The 13,248-nt window shown below is 40.1% G+C and overlaps 1 protein-coding gene across 1 annotated transcript in view; it reads right to left on the bottom strand.

The window, feature by feature from the left end:
- Nucleotides 1–13,248, bottom strand: part of shank3a (SH3 and multiple ankyrin repeat domains 3a) — a 255,418-nt gene that overhangs the window by 190,438 nt on the left and 51,732 nt on the right. The gene's annotated exons all lie outside the window — the stretch shown is intronic.

The raw sequence follows: 13,248 nt of genomic DNA, 5'->3' as shown, positions 1-13,248 counted from the left end.
GGAAGGAAAGGGGATATACTGGACAAAGGATGCTGAATGGAAAAGAGGAAGACCTCATGGACCATTCATGGATGCAGTGAAGGACCGGCAGAGAGTTGATGATAGAGGAGGATGCTAGGGATAGGGTGAGATAGAGGTCTGCTGTGGTGACACCTAAAGGGAGCAGCTAAAAAGAAAAGACAAAGATGAAGAAGATGGGAATATGCTACATAACACTCGGGTGTAATGCATAGAACATTATGGTTCTATAATGTGATTCTTCATTCATTAATATTTTTTGGCAGCAAAAATATAAGCATTTGAAGGTTGTCTCAAGACGTTTGGATTGTACTGTATTAGTTACTATCATTTGAGGATTCTCGGACACAACTGTGTTTGAGAAGCAAGGTTGTTGGTCGTGTGTAACATGAGTGAGGAACAGGGGAGCACTGTAAAACAAGATCTAGTTCCCAAAAATGCAACTATTTTATTTTAATACATGCAGAGGTGGAGCTTCCCACTTATATAATATAATGCGTATAATAATATACTTATTATACGCATGCTTTTTTTCCCCAGACTTCATGATGCATAGTACCTAAGACTCTATCTCAGTTCTCATACAAACCTCCTCATAGTTCCCCACAGAGGGTCAGGGCATCCTCTCTCTGTGTGCAAGCCTCCCTGTTGTACCAGAGGAAGAGATCGAGAACAACTCAGAGAGAGTGTTTCTCCACAGCCACCTCCCTCCCCGGTATAAGTCGTATGTAGCATCTCTTGAAGTTAAGAACCTCCTTGTCCTTGATCTTCTAGAGTACAGTATGCAAGTGACAAAAGGCACTAAGATGGGCATTTGTAGCTGTGTACAGTGATCTGCAATTTGGAAAGTGGTACACATCACATGTTGTCTGGATGATGTATATGCAGTGTATTAGCATCTATGGATCACTGTCTTTTGAATCATCCAAAGTATTATGAGACAGATACACAATCTCTGTGTCTTTCTCTGAGATGCACCAACACACATACTGTTCATATGGATTATCCACTCAATGTAAATAAAACACTGCCTGACTCATCCAGAGCCCAGGACCACACACAGAGGCTCAACATGGAAAATTAGCCATGCGCTAAAAGCTTTTGGAATCAATATTCTACAGTATCTGCACCGTATCCCAAAGCTGCTGTCTCTATCCAGTTCACATGGGCTGACACAGCAAGCAGTGCTCCTCCCCTTTCTCTCTCTCTCTCTCTCTCTCTATTTCTGTAATATGTGAAAAACTACAATAATATCACCAAGCTCACAGCAGGCTAATTATACTGTTATTGTGTTTGTGAGTGATAATACCTATATGTGACTTGATTTAATTGGTAAGTTAGAAATCTTTTGAATCCATCACCTCACTGACAGAACTGGAAAAAAACTGAGAGAGAATGTTTGTGTTATGGAAAACCTCTAGCATCTTTTTTTTGTACATTTCAAAGACTGCGTTCGATTGATAACATAGCAATTTCTGTGCTCTGAAGAAAGGATTTTTAGAAATCTTTAACACTTGTTTGTGGGACTAAATTCACTTACAGACACATGCTTACAGGGCGTCTTCCAGTCCCTCATGTCCCTGCCTATGTTAAAATATTTTTACCCCCCACCTCTGCATCTTGAAACAGTTACAGTGCAACCAACAAATCTGAACCTGACTATCACTTTCAGCTTTTGCAATACCATGACCAGAGATTACATTGTGTAGGAAAGATGAAGGAAGATGACCCTGTTCCTTCCAACTTTTCAATATCCTATTGAATAGCGTTGTTTTAACACAAAGAACTATTGTCAACTAAACATAGGAAATAAAACTGACTCAAAGTGACAGATTTTGTGTCACTTTTCTGTGTGTCTGTTACGGCTGTGACCGTAATTGTGTGTGGATTTGAGTGTCTAGGTGCTCCTCCGGGATTGACGATTTGGCGTTGGTAATGTGTTGTTTTTGCGTGACTGTTATGTGTTTCCTACTTTACTTTGAAAGTCTGTGTCATCTTAGTGTGTTCAGTTTACGTTTCCTTGTCTCGTCAGTTCTGATTTGCCCCAGCTGTGTTTCCCTCCTGTTGTCCATTTCCTGATTGTTCCCTCCATGTATTTAAGCCCTGTGTGTCAGTTGTCATGGTCGCGATCTTCTTCCCCCCCCCCCGTTGTAAATAGTTTGGCGCCTTGCGTTGTAAATAAATATCATTTTGCTTTAAAGAAAATGGTGGTCGTTTTGGGAGGATTTTTGTGGAAACCTGTATTAGTTTTTTCTCGTGTGTTTTTTTTACCTTATTTTTATTTTCCTTATCTTTGTTTTTCTACGTTGCACCCCGGTTGCCTAGGCCGGGGTGTAACATATGGGGGCTCGTCCAATCACTGTGGGGTCCGAGGACCGCTTCAGCCGTCCGCCGTCGCTGGCAGGTCCGGGGAGGGACCGCTCCAGCCTTTATCCGCCTTCGCTGGGGGGTCCGAGGGACCGCCTCAGCCTTCGTCGTCTGCTGGAGGGTCAGGGGGACCGCTCCAGCCTCCATCAGTTTCATCTGCCTCCGCTGGAGGGTCCGTGGGACCGCTTCAGTCTTCATTTGCCTTCGCTGGGGGGTCCGAGGGACCGCCTCAGCCTTCGTCGTCTGCTGGAGGGTCAGGGGGACCGCTCCAGCCTCCATCAGTTTCATCTGCCTTCGCTGGAGGGTCCGAGGGACCGCTCCAGCCTTCATCCACCGTCGCTGGAGGATCCGAGGGACCGCCCCAGCCTTCGTCGTCTGCTGGAGGGTCCGTGGGACCGCTCCAGCCTTCATCCGCCTTCGCTGGAGTGTCCGAGGGACCGCTCCAGCCTTCATCAGCTTCGTTTGTCTTCGCTGGAGGATCCGAGGGCCCGCTCCGGTTTTCCGTTTCCACTGGAGGACCCGTCCAGTCATCAGCGTCGCCTGCGGGACGGTGGCCGGTGCCGTATGGGCTGGACATGGAACAAACATTTTTCGTTGGGGTTGTATGTTTTAAATGTTTGTTTTTTTGGGTGTTTCCTTGAATTAAACATTTTGGGGTTAATGTTAATTCTTGGGTAAGGGGGTGTTACGGCTGTGACCGTAATTGTGTGTGGATTTGAGTGTCTAGGTGCTCCTCCGGGATTGACGATTTGGCGTTGGTAATGTGTTGTTTTTGCGTGACTGTTATGTGTTTCCTACTTTACTTTGAAAGTCTGTGTCATCTTAGTGTGTTCAGTTTACGTTTCCTTGTCTCGTCAGTTCTGATTTGCCCCAGCTGTGTTTCCCTCCTGTTGTCCATTTCCTGATTGTTCCCTCCATGTATTTAAGCCCTGTGTGTCAGTTGTCATGGTCGCGATCTTCTTCCCCCCCCCGTTGTAAATAGTTTGGCGCCTTGCGTTGTAAATAAATATCATTTTGCTTTAAAGAAAATGGTGGTCGTTTTGGGAGGATTTTTGTGGAAACCCGTATTAGTTTTTTCTCGTGTGTTTTTTTTACCTTATTTTTATTTTCCTTATCTTTGTTTTTCTACGTTGCACCCCGGTTGCCTAGGCCGGGGTGTAACAGTGTCAAACACATGTATGCTCCTCTAGTGTGTATCACAAATCCCTACAAAGTTGAGCTCTGCCTTTGTAAATGTAAAAGTTGTAAATGAGTAAAAGTATTAAAATTAATTGAAGGTGGTAATAAACTAATAAAAACTTTAGCTAGCTTCAGAGTATATATGTCCTCTCTGGTTTCGTGGAGAACCCTCCCACCAGCCTCCTTTCTTTATAAAACACACACACACACAGACACACACAGTTATGGAGGATAGCCATCAATGAAAAATTTCTAAAGGGATTCATAAGAAAACAGAAGTACACTAACAACCATTGTTGTATCAAACCCTTGCGTCCTGTCTTTGTGGTTATTCTCCTTTTTTCTCACAAAAGTCATTCTTTCCCCATCTCTTTGTCTCTCTCTGTTTATAAATTCCCTCTGTATGACCACAGAAAATTGCGAATATACAGTATCTGTTGATCTATGTGTTTCCAGGGATGCTGCTGGAGTGGATTCTTTGATGCAGTCTGCCTATTAATAATCAATGGGGCTCCCCAGAGAGAATTTCATAAAGCCTGGCAGCCAATTAGACCTGTTTCGTACCATACACTGCATTATCTCTCCACACACCACCACAGCTCTTAAAAGGCAGACTGGGGATGCTGGGGAGGTCAAGGATGTCACTGTGCCAGACTCTAATTAATGCTATCAAATATATGTTACAGCGGTAGGGTTTCAGATTTTTGGCACAGAATACTGTCACAAGGCATTAAGCCTGTTTTTCACACTACAAAGGATGACTAAAATGTTGTGATGTTAGCTCCAAATCAAGAAAATCAGCACATGAAAATGGAGTTAGAGATAAGTCAGTATGCTTTGGTATGCATGACCATAAGCCCAGTTCAGCAATCTTTAATTTTTTAAAAAGGCCACACTTTCATCTTTTTTATTGATGTTTAGATGTCCCTATATTAGCTTTAATATATGATGTCCTATATTAGACATTCAATATTTTGGGAAAAACTTAGAATTGAAAGAACAACAGCTTTTGAAGCTTTTGCAGTGATAAGTCGCATAAGTAAAGTGAAAAATATACAGTTTGTGTTTTTGTTCAATAAATAATCCAAGAGACTTTCCTGTGAGGACACATTTTTGTTTCACAGAGGTTTGTATTATTTCTTTGACTTTTAAGCTTCATTTTGACTCACTATTTTTCTTTGGTTTCTTTAATATTGTTTCTTTTTTTTTAACCACTGATGAATATGGGAAACAATGGTTTGTTTGTTTTTTAAAAAAAGACTGTTTTACATTAACTAGTCTAACTTATTTTTTTTAATTTTGGAGTTGGATGACAACAAAAAAAAAAAAAAAAAAAAAAAAAAAAAAAAGGATGACAACTATTGATTCTGGCATCAAAGGGAGCCACAGAAGGAATGAGAGATCACACATGGCAAAAATCTGTTGACCGAAAATGTATTTGTGAAAGGAAAAATTAATTCCCTCATACGGACATATGGAAGTGGGTGACATTATAATACATTTTAAAAAAGGACAGCCTGACAGACAGCAAAGAAGCTCTCATCATAGCAACAAATACAGAAACTCTAAGAACCAGCAACATGAAGGCTGGACACTCTCTGCAGCAGCACACAGGACACAAGGTCATCCATGAATACAGGTCCTATTCTCCAAGTAAATTTGTTCATGACACAATCCAGCACATAACTGCTGGGTGTAACGCGCAAACACTGATAGCATATGCTGAGAGGTATAACCATGTTGTTGAAATAGTGTATAGGAACATCTGCGTTGAGAGTAGGTTACAAATCCCTAAGTCCCAATGGAACACATCGCTGAAATGGCTTGAGAGACAGCACAGGATCCTGTGGGATTTTAAGTTCCAGACACACAAGCAGCTGCTCAGTAACCAACCAGACGTAGTGGTGGCTTACAAGGAGCAAAGGTGCGATAAATGTTAAAATGATGTGAACATCCATCCATTCATTCATTTTCTGAGCATTTTATCCAACTTAGCATGACATCCACATTTAAAGCCACCAGATAACCTAATAAGCATTGTCTTTGGAAAACCACAGTACCTGAAGAAATCCGACACAGGCATATGTGCAACATGAAAACTCCACACAGACTCCGGTCGACCAGGAGGTACAAACGGGGGACCTTCTCTTAGGCAGCAACGCTAACCACTATACCACCATGTAGAAAAAAAACAGTATTATCATTAGTGGTGTCAGACTTTTGCATCGCATTTTAAATGCTATCTTCATTAGACAGCATACAATGAGAGAAGGGGGTGAATGCAAAAAAAGTCCTGGAAGCTAGACGTCAAATCATCCCCACTGAAGTCACGCGTTGCACGTGGGGGTGACACTGGGGCAATCAAAGCTACCTTTCCATTTGTGTTTATGAAACATGCAGGCCTATAACACAATAACCTGCAGTTAATTAATCAAACTAAAACCCTTGAGGTAGATGGCTTGAAGCAAATTACATGACTTTCCCTCAGCTCTTAATTGGTTTGAAAGTGGTAGCTAAAGCATGCACTGCACAAACAGCACACAAGGATGAAGATAAAGTTTCAATTTTCACAGAGAAAGTGCAATATGGACATACCAATCACCTAAGCCTGAAATTAAATAACTGACGTTATTAAAATTATAGCCAAGAATTAAAGAAGAAAGTAATTAGGCCAAGGTACAGTGATTTTATTTTCACTACAGCTTACATGTGTGATGTCAGAGATCTGTAAATTATTACAGATAGTAACCAGGGGAATGATGGTCCTTTATTAACATATCTTTTGCTGTGACTGGATCCAACTTCTTGTGATCATTTCTGAGCTGACACAAATAACATGCGTCTTTGTGGAAAGACTTTCCTAGGTTTTTATGTAACTCAGCAGATGCATTAGTCAGTGCGGCTAACAACCTTTTTTGCACTGTTCCTCTCTGCTTCAGTTGCGACCCATCCCAATCACTGCGACTAATGGAAAGAGGAGGGGAAATGGTAGATCATAACAGCCACACATTATTACAACAGTTCCTAGATATGGCTGCTTGTTGCAAAAAGTCTTAGCCACATGACTAGAGTAAATGAACCAGATTTCTGTGAATTTAGCAATGATTTGCATGACTGCATTCTGTTATTGCAGCTGCTGCTGGAAACAAATGAAGCTACACTGAATCTCATAAAGCATTCAAACTCTTTCACTTTTGAATGTTATATTTTATAGATTAACATTAAAATGGGCAAAAATGCCACTTTTAGAAAAGCAGGCTTTTAGTATATAGATCCTTTAATTCAGTCATTTACAAAAGGCTTTATTTGTTTACCTATTACAATTTTGAGTCTTCTTAGGTATGTCTGTACATTTGGATAGGTATGTCCACACCTGGATTTGAGCTGTTTGTTCCAATCTTAACAAGTTTCATCGGATTTGGTGAAAAGTGACTGTGAGCTGAGATATGGCTAGCCCCCAATAGGCAACCAGAGACTGTTTTCATGGCTGTATACTTCCTCGTGGTAAAAGGTGACCCAGTCAAAAGTGGTTATCACTCTTAAGCTTGTTTTTTTCCAGTATTTTCATGTTAACCTGAGTTCATCTTTTCCCCAGAGCTGGTGAGTATTCCTGTATGTAGGAAGCATGAGTCCATTGAAGGCTACACGCTGAAACACATTATTCAAGCAATAAAGTTGTTCTTCATACTGCAAGTGTTGCTGGACCTTCAGTCTCTTTAGATGCTGGCTCTTCTTCATGCACCTTGGAAGTAGGCAACATCGGAATATAAACCACTACTCCATATCCTCAGTAAGAACATCATGCACAGAGCATGAAGTTGCCATTCACAGCAAGGAGAAAAAAATCATCTTTCTTAAACATGTCCATACACTTCAGAAAAGAGTTACTATTTGGAGGAGCCAATCTCTTAAACTTGCAAATGAAAAGATTTGCCTCAACTCCCTAGGCCAGTGGCATTAACGCAGCTTGGATTTCAATAATGGTGATTTGATTTTAAAGTCAGATTTTAATGATACAGAAACATAATCAGGAGCTGATAGCACAAAGGTTTAAAGCTGCAGTGGCACGTCAGGTGTCCTCTCTCTCAAAGACAGAGGTGAAAGGAATATGTTTCAGGGAATGTATTTAAATTTAAATAACCTTTTTCATGTAAAAATGCCAGAACAGTTCTCTCAATTCTCATGGTTACCTCTAAATAGCTTGTAGAGTCAGTTTTTTGTGAAGGACTCCAAAGGCTGTGACACAATGTGACTTGCCTGCAGTGGTTCTCTGTTTTCTGCCTTGCTTCACTACAGAAACCCCAAAATTTATCAATCGTCAATAGCAAAAAAGGATCCACGTTTACTCATGTGGATTAGCAAACAAAATTAGGTGATTCTCAGGGAGTTATATAGGAGCCTTTTTGAGAGGCCACTTGGAGTTTGTCAAAGATCACAATGTTTCTTTTTCATCAGATTCTTGCAATTTTACCAGGTATGAGAGTCTGGATCTTAAACAAAGGATCTTAAAATCGATGGATTCTCTTCATAATTTGTTGATTGCCTCTTCAGCTTTTGACAATTTTCTTTTTTCTTTTTGTATAAGACAGCATATCCATTTTATTCACTTCATTAAAGTTTATATGGGAACACTCAATTGGTGTTACACTTCCTCTACTGCTGGCTCATACTCATCCTTTGTTTGCTCAAAGGATTATGAAAAACGTCTTCAGACTCTAAAGTTGTTTGATCAATATGTTACGTCCAAGCTATTTTATAAAACACGTAAACACCAATGTTGTTCATTTTTCCATGAGCTGTACTAGTAAATGTTAAAAAATTGCTTTGACATGTAATGGCTAGAAGATAAACCTGGTCTCAAAATTGATTTTATTGATTATGTTTTCACCCTGTCATATTTCTTTTTGTTCTTTCAGCTACACCCTTTAGTGGTCGCTAAGTGGATCATCTGCCTACAGCTCACCCTATCTCTAATGTCCTCCTTTGTCACATCCAGCCTGATAAAATCAGCTGATGAAACAGCTGATTTCGGTTCGTGAGCGGAAGGAGGAAAATGATGAAGAGGTACAGTTTTTGGGGAGTAGAGACATTACTTTTATTGCACAAAAGGATAAGAGAGTGATGGAAGGGGCAAACAGCATTCAAGACAGAAATAACTGGATTACAATGCTAATAGACATTTGCAAGCATGCAAACACAAAGCTAGCCAAGAACCCAGAGTGATTTTAAAGTTAAGTGTATGCCGACCCCCAGCTCAGCGGCCACAGCCTGAACTTCAACAGGTAACAAAAGCAGTGACAGGCAGTCAGGCAGCAGCCTCTGTCTCCATCTGTTCATGTTTCTAAAGCAGAGTCACCGTGGTGATCACTTTAAAGTCTGTGTGCTGGTTTTCAACGTTGCGTTGTGTTGTTGGCTTTGTGTCCATACGTAAATACAAAAAAAAAAAGATTGTATGTGTGTCCTCATTTTGAGGATTTGCGGTGGTGTGTGGAGCTGTAGCCTCATCTTTATACTGTTAACTGGTAATTATGTGACAATGGGTTTTAGTTTATTTTATGGAGTAATGAGAAAAATATTTAACAAGTAGTGTAACAAGTCACGTTCTCTGGCAAGTAATTAAGTAACTTACTGCATTTTATAAAAAGTAAGAAGTTATGTATAATACATTACTTGAGAAATGACCCCAACACTGAAGAAGAGTGCCATAATTCTCCAAGGACATCATTATTCCAATATGTATTCACCTAGAAAATGTTTTCTCTCTGCTAAAAATCTAACTAAGACACCCTCTTAAACAGACATAAAACATACAACACTATGCATATGAATACACGGTCAATCTTTCCACATGAATACAAGTTACCTTTCGTCCTGTGTGGCTTACTCAAGAGCTAAACTTTTCACAGTGATGCAGCTTTTCTGTGAGAGTTTGTAGAAAAAAACTGGGATACTCTTTTCCCTCAGAACACCCATCCCCACCCCCACATCTTTCTTTTCTTTTGCTTATCCCCTCCCTACACCCAAACTCGTCTGTTGTCGATGTGTCGTGACTGTCTGCCAAGCGCAGTAATTACAGTACAGCAGTAGGAGGTGAGCAATGGGGAGAGAAGCAGCATATCAAACATGACTGCACAGGGCATTGGGTGTAAAAGCTCATTCTCAGAACTACAGGCTGCGAAGCCACAGAGAACCAGACCACAGCTATTGCTGTCTTCATATCTCCCTATGTATTTAGAGTTTATTATTAATACCAATGAACATCTAAAAATATTTTTTAACATAATGTAGGGCGTACATAATTTGCTATCAGGCCACTTACGCACAGTAATAAAAAGACAAACACTGTGAGTCACCTAGTAACTCCCAATCCCCGCATTCCCACTTTGTCTCACCTACTGACACACAAACACACACATACACTTGCTTATAAATTGCCTATTACACTGCATTGACAGTCTTGGCAGTTGGCCCAGGTCATTGGATAGTTTATGATGTTGGGAATAATAAGTGTGGGTAAAAATAACTTCATCATCAAATGCACATGAGTGAAGATACTTTCCCACAGTGTTTCCTGTGGATTAAAAGTATAGCATGGGGGCAATGTGAACTGGTAGTCTAGGAAAGGGGAGGCTGGCTGGTGTATCAAATAAGATCGGATAATAGTGTTTGATGGCAGCAATAACAGTATTAAACGTTGGCTAATAAAAGTAAATACTTGGCATGGATATCCTTAAGTTTCAATTGCACAAAGGACAGCTGAAAATAAAAAAAATAACACAGGAGTACCAAAAACTGCAACCCAGGTAGGTTCATTTTCAAAGTATCAACAAACCTGTCTAAATTATATTATTAAGGGCGTGGCCAGTTTGAGAGTCAGGTGAGTTACAACTAGTCTGTCTGCTGCTCATTACTTGAGTTAATTAGAGTCACTGGATGCAATTATCTGACACATAATATAGCTGCTTTTTCAGTGAGCAAATTTATAGTGTTTCATTTACATGCAGTAATTAGCGTGTATAACCATCTATACATTGCACTCACAGTAACCAGGCTAATAAGCATCAGTTAATACCTTGGCAGTCCACCCTATTGTCGTCATTTTGATACTAATTTTGAAACAAACATGGCATCAATCAAAACGTCACTAGAGGAAGTACCCATAAAGTAAATGGCTGACATCACAGAGAATATATCCATTGTCTATTTACAGTATGGATACTTAATATTGAACTAGTAAGTCACTTATTCATGTACTTTTATAAACTTGTAACATAATCTGACATTTTTAATATACAATATGTGATGATGTTTGCAATATAACAAAATATAGAAGCAAGAACTTTCTCTTAGTTACAAATTCATTAGAATTCAGCATTAAAAGTATGATGAACTGCAGCAACCGAAGAAGACTTTTTATTTGTCTTTTAATTTCTCGTTTGTTGCAACCAAATAAAGGCCCAGTACATGCAAAGCAATGGCAGCGTCTCTCTGTCTCTCCTTTTAACTGCAGAGAGTCTTGGCTAGCTACCAGCTACACGTCCAGCCAAATTAAAGACACTTAGGTTAAAACCAGCGGTTTCTCTGGCGCAGTTAGAATCATGAACTTGGAAAAATAATGTGTGTGCAACTTTTTCTTTTACTGTTTACAATTCAAATGTTTTTAAGTAAAAGGGTTTTGAGTGCTTCACTCCTCCTCTGAGCATTTTGAAAAATATTTGGTGCTAAATATATGAACAGACAAGCTGTTACACAGTATGTAGTTACTTTTAATCATTATTTCATGTTTGCATAATTTAGTCAACCCAATCAAAGCAATAAGCATAAATATATACCAAGAGCTGCAAGACTATCAGCTAAGCAAAGATCAGTCTGTATATGATGGATCTTTTTTGCATGTTTGGAGAAGATTGATGTTTTTTTGCGGCCTGTCAAAACTCACTCTTGTAAAGTGCAGAACACTTTTGAATGTTCAGTTTTCTCTTTGACTGTCAGGAAAGATACATCTTTTCTGGATCGGAAACAGAGAAATGTATCATAGACAAATTACTTAATCTCTTACTGCAAATTAGAAACAGAACTGGTGAGATATAACGTGCAAGATTTATGTAGCAATAATAAATAGGAAATCTATTTTTTGGGTTTCTCTGGTGCCATAACCAGAACTGATAATGTTTGAGCTTATCATCACTCTGGTCTTAAAGATGTAACACCCCCCAAGGCCGTTCATTAAGCTGAGTGATTAGAGTACATAAAACATGTGCACAAATACCCTGTGCAGAGAGTCTCTGGTTCAATTCCAGGGTGTCCAAACCATTTTCTGCTAGCCATTGCCCTGTTTTAATCCATTATCACGATCAAATAAAGTATTAAAATGTCACATTAAAAAAATCAAAACAAAAAACATGTGGAGGCTGCATGTTAGTCAAATTCTAATTGATAGCTCACATTTGGCATTTCCTTGAAGAGGCAAAATGCCCTGAAACTGAAAAACACAACTCTACAGGGGGAAGCCTGATCAATAGCTGCTCGAGAGGGGTTGGAGATGAAGTGTTCATTTCTCTAAAGCTACAATAATGACCTAATACCTCCACTTGTGAGTCCACAGAGCTCTCTGTGACTTTGTGTATGTATCTGTGTGTGTTTTATATACACGTGTATCGCTGCCCATGAGTGTAACTGTATGTGTGTGAGTACGTTTGTGCATTTGCCTGAATGTGAAATTGTAGCTCTTCAGCCTAACGGCCAGCTGAGAAAAATGATTCCCTTCTTTCCCATGGGCAGTGAATTTAGAGCTGTTGCATTCAATGCTTTTCTTCCTGCTTCAAAAACCTACCACTAGGAACAGAAAGAAAAAATACTGAAAGGTATTGTAGATTAAAAGCGTAAGAAAAAACACCTCACTGCACAGCTTAAACGAGGGCTGCATTAAGGCACCGACCTCGCTGTGTAGCACCCTACCAATGAATCAGATGTTTACCACATAAATCACTGAGCGTCTTCAGGGGTAGTATAATGAGGTCAGCAGTGTGCTTTTATGTATAACACACCCAACAGCTGTTTGCTGCCACAAATGCTCACATACAGTGGGGCAAAAAAGTATTTAGTCAGCCACCGATTGTGCAAGTTCCCCCACCTAAAATGATGACAGAGGTCAGTAATTTGCACCAGAGGTACACTTCAACTGTGAGAGACAGAATGTGAAAAAAAAAATCCATGAATCCACATGGTAGGATTTGTAAAGAATTTATTCGTAAATCAGGGTGGAAAATAAGTATTTGGTCAATAACAAAAATACAACTCAATACTTTGTAACATAACCTTTGTTGGCAATACCAGAGGTCAAACGTTTACTATAGGTCTTTACCAGGTTTGCACACACAGTAGCTGGTATTTTGGCCCATTCCTCCATGCAGATCTTCTCGAGAGCAGTGATGTTTTGGGGCTGTCGCCGAGCAACACGGACTTTCAACTCCCGCCACAGATTTTCTATGGGGTTGAGGTCTGGAGACTGGCTAGGCCACTCCAGGACTTTCAAATGCTTCTTACGGTGCCACTCCTTTGTTGCCCGGGCGGTGTGTTTTGGATCATTGTCATGTTGGAAGACCCAGCCTCGTTTCATCTTCAAAGTTCTCACTGATGGAAGGAGGTTTTGGCTCAAAATCTCACGATACATGGCCCCATTCA

Source organism: Copadichromis virginalis, linkage group LG7 (assembly GCF_057382275.1).
Source record: "Copadichromis virginalis isolate Kocher_CV1m ecotype Utaka linkage group LG7, C_Virginalis_male_GT1.1, whole genome shotgun sequence".
NCBI classification, from domain to species: domain Eukaryota; kingdom Metazoa; phylum Chordata; class Actinopteri; order Cichliformes; family Cichlidae; genus Copadichromis; species Copadichromis virginalis.
This window is presented reverse-complemented; position numbering and strand designations above follow the sequence as displayed.